This window comes from Dreissena polymorpha, chromosome 5 (genome assembly GCF_020536995.1).
Source record: "Dreissena polymorpha isolate Duluth1 chromosome 5, UMN_Dpol_1.0, whole genome shotgun sequence".
NCBI lineage: Eukaryota > Metazoa > Mollusca > Bivalvia > Myida > Dreissenidae > Dreissena > Dreissena polymorpha.
Window position 1 is genome coordinate 32,984,112 of NC_068359.1, and position 11,992 is coordinate 32,996,103.

Genomic DNA, 11,992 nt, shown 5'->3' on the forward strand with positions numbered 1-11,992 from the left:
GTGAGAATCCTGACAATCTTACAATATGATTGTTGGAGATAATACTTAAAATAAAGCTGAAGGCATACTACATCCATGACAAAGTACACTTCACCGAGATAAGTCTAACTATACTGTGAAAAACATTGAAAAACCCAGCGGTTGAACGCAAACAAGATCAGTGTCTTTAACAACAAAACGAACCAAACATATGCAGATTAATTGTTTTATTGCTGCAAAGAATATCCCGTATCGCAATAATAGCTTATACGCAAAACATTAAACTGGCCTATGTGCAACTTGAGAAGGAATTACAGATTTACATGTAATTGTTGACAATTCGCACAATGATTCCAATGAGACAAAAAGCTAACTCACCAAAAATATATTTTAATCATATTGATTCGAAATAGATAAACAAAAATCGCAGATTACAAATGAGTCTCGCTCTGTGAAAAGGGGGTTTAATGCATGTGCGTAAGGTGTCGTCACATATTAGCCTGTGCATTCCGTACAGGCTAATTAGGGACAAACCTTTCCGATAAACTCGATTTTTGCTCAGAAGAGACTTTCTTTTAACAAAACATATCATAAAAGCGGAAAGTGCCGTCCCTGATTAGCCTATGTGGACTGCACTTTACGCACATGCATTAAACCCCCTTTTCACAGAGCGCGGCTCAAATGTATATTCCAGCGGATATGGTGAGATCAACAATAATCACAGATAATCAACATAAATTACAATGATTTTGAAAAGATCAACAATAATCACAGATAATCAACATAAATTACAATGATTTCGAAAAGATCAACAATAATCACAGATAATCAACATAAATTACAATGATTTCGAAAAGATCAACAATAATCACAGATAATCAACATAAATTACAATGATTTTGATAAGATCAACAATAATCACTGGTTATATAAATCACAATTAATCGGTTGAGATCAACAATAATCACAGATAATCAACATAAATCACAATGATTTTGATAAGATCAACAATAATCACAGATAATATAAATCACTATTAATAGGTTAAGATAAAAAATTCAAAGATAATCAACATAAATTACAATTATTTTGATAAGATCAACAATAATCACAGATAATCAATATAAATCACAATTCATGGGCTGAGATCAACAGTAATCACAGATGAGCAATAATGAACACAATAATTTGTATGAGATCAACCATTATCATAATCATTTTAAATTAGAATGATAAATATTACAACAATAATCTTATTAAAAACAGGAATATCAAACAAAACAACACAAGATAAACGATATGAAACACAATGTTTAAGACGCAAAAACACGCGTAATACTATATATTATTGTATGACAGTCTGTATTTTCAATAATTAAGAAAATAACCACGGCACATTGGTAAGAATTAAAAATAATTCTTGGTCTTATCATCGTCATGCAACAGATGACTAGGCCCGGTGCTTTGCAGATCTGTGCTTTGATAGACTACTGCGGTGCCTGTACCTCTTTTCACACATATCACAAGCAAAGTTTTTCTCTCCATTGTGGGTGGCAAGGTGGGCCTGAAGGTCAATTTTCTCCCGGAGCGTTGCATTGCAAATTGAGCAGGTAAATTGCTTTGCAGCAACCTCCCTCCGGACGTGACGATTCAGGTCATCTTTGGTTGAAAACTTTTTGCCGCATTGTTCACAGGGGAACGGCTTTTCAACACCATGAATGCTGCATCTATATAACAAAAACAAATGGAACTGTTGAATTATTATTCAATACAGAAAAATACACACAGAATATTATCCATAACAATGTGGAACTTAACAAAATGATGGTCGTCAGAAGCGCTCCAGATAAGGCGCGTTAACGCGTATTTACGCATTTCAAAATCCAAAATACGCATTAAATAATATGTTTAAGGGTCCAATTACATACGTGAAGTATCGGAACGCGTACATTCTGGATTTATACGGTGTAAATTCCAATTGTTCAGTGACAATTTGCATTGAAATTTATCTGGACAATTATGGTCGTTAAAAACTAAATACTATAATGAGCACACCAATATGCACCACACTAGTAATAATGTGTTAAGTGTTTTAAAGCCGGCTTTTTTCGAAAACACCATTCAAAACATTTTAAATAGTGCTTTGCAACTAGGTTATAAAAACATACTTTCGCTCAGAATGCAATGACCTATGTTGAATTGTATCTTGATTTTTAAACCGACAGAACCTAGCATTGTACAAAAAACAAAAAAAATACAAACCTGTGTCTGTTGAACGCCTGTTTTGTGTAAAATGTTTTTCCACAACAGGCGAATCGTCCAGTCCCTCTGTGGCGCTTATCATGAAGCTTTAACCCCCACTTCGATTTAAATGTCTTTCCACAGATTTCACACACGAGCGTCATGTTTCTGTAATGAAAGAATTACTTTTTGTTAAAATATATTTCTAAAATGTTTTTATAAAGTTTTAAAGACTACACCAAAAGAGATATGAAACGCAAGTGATTGGATGTGACACACTATCTGCTATTCTTTTCGTCACAGTTCAATAAACATGCGTGTTTACTAATGCACGGGATTTTCGTGAGTTTTGGCGCGTTTAGCGTCATTCGAGGTCCGCTTAAAGGAGGCAACGCACGTTGTGGTTCAATATACTTGTAACAGTACTTAATGTGTTGATAAGCATATTTCCGCTCTGTTTAAATGTCCTCAATTGAAGTTCCGTAGTCATATATTGTGTTGAATAGTTAATATTTTCGTATTTGTAACCATATCATATTTTAGAAGACTTTCAAAAATGTGTACAGTGTGCGTTTCATTATCCTTTGAATATTCTCGCAACCTGTGTTTGCCATTTCCTATTGCTCAAGAAATACCAACCTGCGTTTGCAAAACAAAACAAAACAAAAAAATAAGATATTTTTCAATTTGCACCGCTATTTTTGTCATGAATCTTATTAAATATATTAAAATGAAGTGTAAAATCATACTAATTCAGTCGTTAAACCAATATTGTTGAAAGAAAATCATCAACACCACATAAACAAACAGCGTTTGCAATGCATTTCAGAATTTTGTGTCGAAGTGTTCTCGGAAAGTGGAAACAGTAAAGGCAATGGAATCATTTCAAATAAAAGTTTATTTAGTATACTGTGTCATAGGCTATCACTTGTTAAAAACTGAAATTTTGATTATATGAAAAAACAACAAAACTTACCTTAATGTACAAGATTACAATCTGTTTCTGCAACCGGCGTTGACTTTTGCGGTCACGTGACAAAAGTTGTTCATCCCCGGTGAATTAGTAAAGTAGAGTGCCTTTCGCCATTTTAGTTTTACCACCACAAACAGTTACCGAAAATTATGGTTATGGAACGTTTGCTTTTCATCACAAATTATTTGAATCTAGTTACCTTGGGAATATTATGTTTTTTGTAAGGAAAATAAACTGAAAGTAATATGTAATTTAAATGTATTCCCCACTTAAAGCGGCCCTAAACCGGACGAAGTATAACAAAGCTAGAAAACGTTCAAAATACCTTGTACAAATGATAATATTACATCATTGATTAAACATATATTCCAATTAGATTTACATTTCGTGATATTTTGCCTGTGTATGTTTACTATGTTAAACTATAAATAATATGTATCAATGTACTATTATCATTATGTAATTATCTCACACAAAATAGTTTATTTTTGAATATATCTAACCTAAGTTTGTCTAAAGTACGGACTAGAATGCATTAGTCCACCGCGGATCAGTAAACGAAACCTAGTCAGGAACTTAAGTTGTAACGACTGTGGACGTGTGTAATAACATTTTTGATAAATTTATAATTGCTCCCATACTTTGAGACTAAATGCCTTATATCTTAAATACTAAAAGATGTATCAACTCGAAACTTGTTAAGTAGATATATCTTATTAAGAGGGTGAGCAGTGCGAACGAATCATAACGCTTGCTCCTATTCATTTAGAGTTTTTGCCCGTAATGATGTTTGTACTTCAATGTTGTTCGGAGCCTATCTTGAAAAGTAAAAGAGGTATTTACTTGAACGTTTATACGTAGATAGATCGCAATTACGCAATGTGCAGTGCAAAAGAACTAAAACACGTCTTTCCATATTTGTACAGTTATTGCCCTTTGAATATTTCTGTGTTGAAATTTTGTCGCGAGCATATCTTGAAAACTATAAGGCGTACGACCTATTAATGTATATCTCATTAAGGATATGTGAAAAGTACAACAGCCATAAAGCATTATTTTAGTGAAAATATTTTAGAATTATTTCCCTTTAGTCTTATTACTTTAATATTATCTGGAGTATGTAATAAGTAGGTTGATCTCAATAAAGAGCAGGTCAGTGCATAGAAACCATAAATTCTTATTTAATAAATAAACAGTTATTTCCTATGTGAATATTCATGCCGAGTTTTTTTGTACATGACATATGTTGACAATCATATGAAGTATCAAGATGAAACTTCATAAAACGCACAAAAGCACAATGGTGTACCTTAAATACTTATATTTCTTTTACTATGAAACCCATGTTAAGTTTTTACTGAAACTTTTACGGTCGCCAGCATCCAAACAGTAAATTTAGTACGTAGCCCAGAATTTGAATAATTATATTTATTTGTTAAGTTTGCTTTAGAATAGTCAGATTTTGCTGTTTGTGTTGAAAGCCAATGGCAAAAGTGGACAATGCATAACTTACATGAGTTTCGATTATATTCGATTATTGAGTCCATGTTGATTGCTATTATATCTTTTAGAGAAGTCAACGTTATATGTCCGCACATGTGTTTACAGTATACATGTGTGCCTCAGTAAAGGATTGATATAACATGAATAACAAACCGGGGATGATTTTTACATATTATTTAGAGTATGACGCGCTGACCGATGATTTGCGTTTTATTTGATAGTAAATACTCTACGTAGTTAATTCGGATAAATATAAGAAAAACTATTACTGTACTTGAATGCTTGCCACTAAACACTTGTTTATTTGATTGAAACAAAAACAACTAGAGCTTTGTCACAGACGTTACGAATACCCCCACATGCCGCATTGAAATAGAATAGTCAGATTGTTGTCTTCACAAAAATCAGTGATCACCATGCTCAATGTTTAAAACGCACTAAGTGACCCCGTGACTTAGTTTTTGACCCGACATGGCCCCTGTTCGAACTTGGCCTTAAGATCACATAGATAAAACTTTTGACCAAATTTGGTGAAGACCGGATAAAAACTACTTAAATTAGAGAGCGGACACCATGCTGATTGTTAAAAAACGCACTAAGTGCCCCGTGACCTAGTTTTTGGCCTGGCATAGCCCAAGTTCAAACTTGCCATAGAGATTATCTGCATAAAACTTCTGACCAAGTTTGGTGAAGATTGGATGAAAACTACTTGAATTAGAGAGCGGACAACATGCTAAATGTTTAAAACGGGCTAAGTGACCCCGTGACCTTGTTTTTGATCCGGCAAGGCCCATGTTCGAACTTGGCATGGACATCATCTAGATACAACTTCTGACAAAGTTTGGTGAAGATCTGATGGAAACTACTTGAATTAGAGAGCGGACACGGACCGACCGACAGACTGACCGACAGACAAGTTCACTCCTATATACCCTCCTAAACTTCTTTGTGGTAGTATAAAAACAAACAAAACTGTATAATATTAATTTTCCTACAAATAGTTGACATTGTACATTGCCATCGCTTCTCTTCATATAATTTTCGATACGCCCTTTACCAGCATTACCAGCATACAACTAGAATACTCAAACAGGCGCAGTCAATTATCACATTAAAGTCGTTGCGATGTAAGTGGTGACAAATCAACTACACTTCAAAGGCAACCATCGTCACTGCCAATTAGAGAAATAATTTTGTAAAATGAAATACGTGAGACGCGACGCAGTAATATACAAATCAAACAAAATATCAAAATAAGAGTAATTTAAGAACATACGGCGACAGCCAATTATGTTATCTTTGTTAATCAAATATGAAAGGATGTTCCCACGTTTCAATACAATTCAGGCACAATAGCACAACATATGCGATGTGTTTTGCCATGGGTAAATGGTCCGCGAATAATGCGTCTGTTTGCAATTCGTTTTGAATTTAAAAAAAAAAGAAACGCGAAAATCAAGACATAGTTGTATTTAATTTTTCGTTTTAATATTAATAGCACGAACATCAATGTTTGACAATCTAAATGAAGTTTGTATTCCAGTTTACCGTGTATGCATTGATAAACGGTGAACGAAAAACAAATGGCGCTACGGTTTAGGGAAATACCTTGTGCGTGGCTATCTCCTTTTTAAGATACGAAAATACCACTGAAAATATGTCAGCTGGGAATCGTTTAAGTAAAGTAATTGACTTACTTAACTATCGTGTGGAAACGTATGTTCGTACGGGAGGGGCAGTACATCAGTGTTATTATTTCAATCATGTTTTATTAAACTTGAAAGATCTAAACGAGCTCACGCTTTCATTCCTGAGCTAATGTTTAAACAAGGTTGCTTCAAATGTCATATTATGGCGTCAACATTGTACAAATCTTCAACGATTATTAAGCTGAGTTTAAAGCGACTGTGCACAATTCGTATATGTGTTAAATTGTAATATATTGATAAATATGTTACAATAACACACAATAGGCAAGAAAAACTATACATTGAAAACGAATTTCATAAAATGCAGCAAAGACAAATTAGCGCCCGAGCCGATTGTGACGAAGATATTTTCCTACAATAACCGAAGCATTCGTCTTTGTATTAGTATCGGAGTAAGTGTTCGTGTGTCGTATGAATAGATATCGTTGCAGGAAACTTAATTGATCCGTAAAACTAAATTTAGATTTACATTGTACATGAATGATATACATGCCAGCAAATTCGACTGTACAGAAATTTTCGATTTCAGAATTAAATATCTGGCTTATTTCGCATTTTTCGACACATGTCCTTCTTAACTTTTATTTTAATTTATATTGAAATATATGTATAATAAGTTTTTTACACATTTTATATAAATTCATAAATATTTGACAAAATCGAGCATATCGCTTTAAGGGACTTGTTCACATAATTATTTGAATTCATTTAATGAAAGTTTTTTAACTTAATACAATCTGTTGACAAGTCCCTTAATTGCCACAAATTATACCAGTATAAAACGTGCTGTACGGAAATAAGCGACCACCAGATGGTAAAATGTTTCTATGTTTGCAAATACATATATGCAAAAAACATACATCTTGATAATACAAACGAATCAGATGTGTATCGTTGCCCTCAAATTACCCACACAAGTTCAAGATGTTTAGCATACAATAATAATATACCGTTGAAACAACAATCGCCCAAATTTCTGTCAAGAGTTTTCACGATTCGACCTTTAAAATGTTGCCTTCCCAGCAGGTAGTTAAATTAAGGATGTTCCGATTGCCCTCCACAAACACGCACGCACACACACGCACACACCCGCACATGTGTTTCCAAGAAAAAATCAGCCTATTATTGGTCGTCGTATTTGATCTGATTTTTAGAATTTATTTATCTAGTGTTGATCATTCATTGGACCCTCAGATATGAAAGCGAAAATGTGTTTGCTAACTATTTGCATCATTAGAGTTACTAAGGCTTTGAAGAGTCGAGTATTTTACATTAACTTCTTAAAAAATCCATAGTTAACCTATGACATACACGGTTGCACGGGGTGCATCCGTAAATAACAAAATTGTTACTTAAAGCAATTATTATCAGCCGTTTTAATTTAAATGAGCACTTTTATCGCTATAGCTTTGAAGTCTTATAATTCAAATGTTCAAAATAAAATATTTTACCACTTTCATCGTTCGTGTTTCACCTTTTCCTTCTTTTTTCTGCAAGAAAATCTGAAATTCCACATTGCTTTCCCAGTCAACACTCTGACTACAAACTGATAGCTTTTATATAGCGTTTTGAACCTGGCAATTATTATTTTTATGATTGCAACACATGTTAAAATGCTAATGACGTCAATACATTAAAATAACTAAAACTGGGTTTTGCGACACTATGTGCTGTCAGAAATGAACAATTTTGATAATTGCATCACGATAAGTGAGCGTATTCTCGCTGAGTGTGGGCATTTTACGTAAACATAAACACCATTTAGGCAATTTTGCAAGGAAATAACCACACAACTATGATTCTACTGCCATGCTATATTGAGATTTTGCTATTTCCTTTAATGTGTTAAAATTATCAACTGGTCACTATATTTATATAAATTATATGCGGCCTCAGAAGTGGTCAATTCATGTCTATTGTATCGTCCATGACTAGAACACTAAGATATTTAGAAATCAAGGCTCATAGCAAGGTGAGACCTCAGGTACTGTCGTCAGTCAATCGTGGATTTCAGTTTACCAAATCCTTATGTCCAAGACTTAATTATAACGTAAATAAACAGCATTTTCCATGCTTTATGTTGGTACGAAAGAGCTATAAAAGGCCTACTATCCTGCCGACATCCCTATCATTATTATTCATTTTGCCTTTGCAGAACTAGAATGTATTTATTCGGTCCTTATGTCGATACATTTCAGAAACGTTTCATTAATTGTTGATGAAGGATAACAGCAGTCAAACCTTGGTTAGACAGCTACACCGAAACATGCGACAAATACACTTGCGTTACGCATCTATACTACATACTAACATAACAACTAATACTTTTGTTATTTAATGACATTTTAGTCATTATTTAAATAGCAAACTACTGTCCCCATGGAAGCCCAAAAGATAGTTTTTAAAAAGCCTGCCACTGTAATTGTGGCCATATGTATGCGACACAACTTGGAAAATTATAATTAAACTTCATAATACTACTTTTTGTAAAGTAAGGTATTCGCATCTGTGATTTTTACTATGGCCGGGGCGAATCGGCTAGTATAGGGCCTTGGGGCAGTCACATTCATGGAAAGAAGTCACAGGCAAGGTTATTTATCTTACAAAGATTCATAATATTCAATCGGTAACTTGAATCATATAAGTAATTATGAAAATAGCAGTTTGAATGATTATGATTGACCTCCTTACAGCTGATTTGACAACAAATTGACCGAGAGCAAAATGTTTGCAGTTTCACAATGTGTATATATAGCCTGTTTAGCGTTGTGGATATCATTAAATTATTATAAAATCTTAAACACCCCCGGAAACCCAATATGATGTGAAAAGTAATTAAAATTATTCATGCGCGAGGAGACTGCCTTATGTTCTTCACCATTTATCGCATTTTTAATCTGTACTTGCAATCAGAGCTACAGATAAGCTTTTAGGGGTAATTGGGTAATACCCTTCACAATAAGAACGAATTGGGTAATGCAAGAAATACAAGAAATGTGTCCACAAACACAGATGCCCCCAACTGCAACTTTTTTTTAGTTTTTGGCCCAGCATGGCCCATGTTCGAACTTGGCCTACAGATCATCTAGATAAAACTTGTAATCAAGGTTGGTGAAGATCGGAGGAAAACTACTTGAAATAGAGAGCGAACATCATGCTGAATGTTTAAAACTCACTAAGTGACCCCATGACCTAATTTTTGACCCCTTGACCGAATTTTCGGCCCCGCATGGCCCATGTTCGAACTTGGCCTAAACATTATTTAGAACATGTGACCCAGTTTGGTGAAGATCGGATGAAAACTACTTGAATTAGAGAGCGGACACCATGCTGAATGTTAAAAACGCACTAAGTGACCCCGTGACCTAGTTTTGGGCCCAGCATGGCCCATGTTCGAACTTTGCCGTAAGATCATCTATATCAAACTTGTGACCAAGTTTGGTGAAGATCGGATGAAAAGTACTTGAATTAGAGAGCGGACACCATGCTGAATATTTAAAACGCACTAAGTGACCCCTCGACCTAGTTTTTAGCCCGGCATGGCCCATGTTCTAACATGGTGTAGACATTATCTAGATACAACTTCTGACCAAGTTTGGGAAAGATCGGGAAAAAAAACTTGAAAAAGAGAGCGGACACCTTCCTGATTGTTTGAAACGCACTAAGTGACCCCTTGACCTAGGTTTTGGCCCGGCATGATACATGTTCGAACTTGGTCTAGACATTGTCTAGATACAACTTCTGACCAAGTTTGGTGAAGATCCGATGAGAACTACTTGAATTAGAGTGAGGACACGAAAAGTGTGACGGACGGACAGACAGACAGACTGACTTACTGACCGACCGACAGTGCGAAAACTATATGCCGCCCGTTGGGGGCATAAAAATAATTGGGTTCTAGAACCAAAACAAACAATTGAATCGGGTTATTGCAATAAAACATTAATTTAGCTTATAAAAAACTTACCTACATATAGTTATGTATTCAGTTGAAGTATAGGTTGTTCCATCTTTTTGCAAAGTTAACAAACAAGCCTATAACTGCTACTAGATTCAACAATCTGAAGCCAAGGGAATTTCTCAACCCACAAATCAAATGTTTTTCTATTTGTTTTTTTTTCCAGTATGGGTCAGTACTTCCGTTTCGGAAACACAACAAACCCAATCGACAAGTTCATCTAAAATACTACTGCACGTGTCCACAGAACATAACGTGGAATTATTAATGTCATTAACTATGCCCTAAAGTCATTAACTATGCCCTTTGCAATTGTTACGCCATCAGATTTAGATTTATTTACCACAACAAACGAATCGGTGATTTGTTTTGCGTACCGGTACGCACAGGTTTTAAAAATAAATGCGTATCCGCCTATTTTGGATTGCGTAATTACGCAAATACGCAGCTTATCTGTAGCTCTGCTTGCAATATTCGCTTACATTCGTTTATGGCAAATATGGTTTCTCCAGGGACTCCCCCTAATTTTGTTCATCTTAGTCATCATTAATTGGTTTTAAATCTGTACTTGCACAATTTGCTTGTTTAATATATAGAACGTGTTTCTCAAGGGACTCCCCTAATATCGAGTTAGTGAGCTGTGACATAAATGTGTCTGCATCCGAATGTTTACCTGCGTAAACATTGATGCATATTTAACCAAGCTTAAACTTGATAAACTTTATATAATTAAAGCTATGGGACCTCGTCTTTAATAAAAGCAATATATATTAGAGAAATCGTTAAGACTGTATTTAAATTATAAAGATCTGGTCTTTCATCACTATACTTATTAAATAATGTCATAGTATGTGTTTTACTTTATAAGTCATTTAAAGTTTCACGTCATGGATAAAAAAGTATTTATCGTATTGAATATTAAGAACGTCATAGAGTTTGTTTGCAAGTCGCATAACCCACCAAAGGTAGATTATTAACTAACGGCTCGCGCACACGTGTCGTGAATCTCTCTCACTCTGCTTCTCCCCTCTGTGTTTGTCTCTGTCAGTGTCTGTCTGTCTGTCCGTACATACTAGAGCTACAGTAGGGGGTTATTTTTGTCCGGCTTTCTGTACAACTTGACACAATGAGTTTCATTCCGTAAAAAAACGCTTTTACGGGGTTAAAAATATACTTGTGGGATTAAAAAAAATAATTAAAAAAACATCTAAGGAATAACCTCATAATGTACCTCTCGTTATAACGTCCGTCCGTCCGGGATTGAACAATTGAGGGAGCCCAGTGCAAGTGCTCAGGACATTATGTGTTTGTTTTCTACGTATCATTTACTCCACAATTATTTCAAACAGTAACCAAATAGTAAGTATGAAAAGTCAAAATGCAAAGAACAAGCATGCAAAGCGCATAAATCAGCTAGTGAGCTTTTAAGTTTATAAATGAACTGCACTCCAGTCATATTTTGACATCTTTGGCACTGCAGCGGGTCATATCATTTTTTCATCAACATGTTGAATGTAAAGTCGAATTTATCCACCAATATGATTTTTTTTTTAACCCTCGCGGATATGTTACTCGGGGACATTGGTTGATATCATTTTCGGTGCAAAAACTTTTTCACCTGCATTCCTT

The 11,992-nt window shown here is 34.7% G+C and overlaps 1 long non-coding RNA gene across 1 annotated transcript; it reads right to left on the minus strand.

Annotated features, from left to right (window-relative positions):
• Positions 1 to 191: 191 nt before the first annotated feature.
• LOC127832621 (uncharacterized) lies at positions 192 to 3,288 on the minus strand. Its single transcript, XR_008026993.1, has 3 exons — positions 3,197 to 3,288; positions 2,242 to 2,388; positions 192 to 1,706 (listed from the first exon to the last, which is right to left on the minus strand). It is a non-coding gene; the product is annotated as an uncharacterized LOC127832621 (long non-coding RNA).
• Positions 3,289 to 11,992: the final 8,704 nt, after the last annotated feature.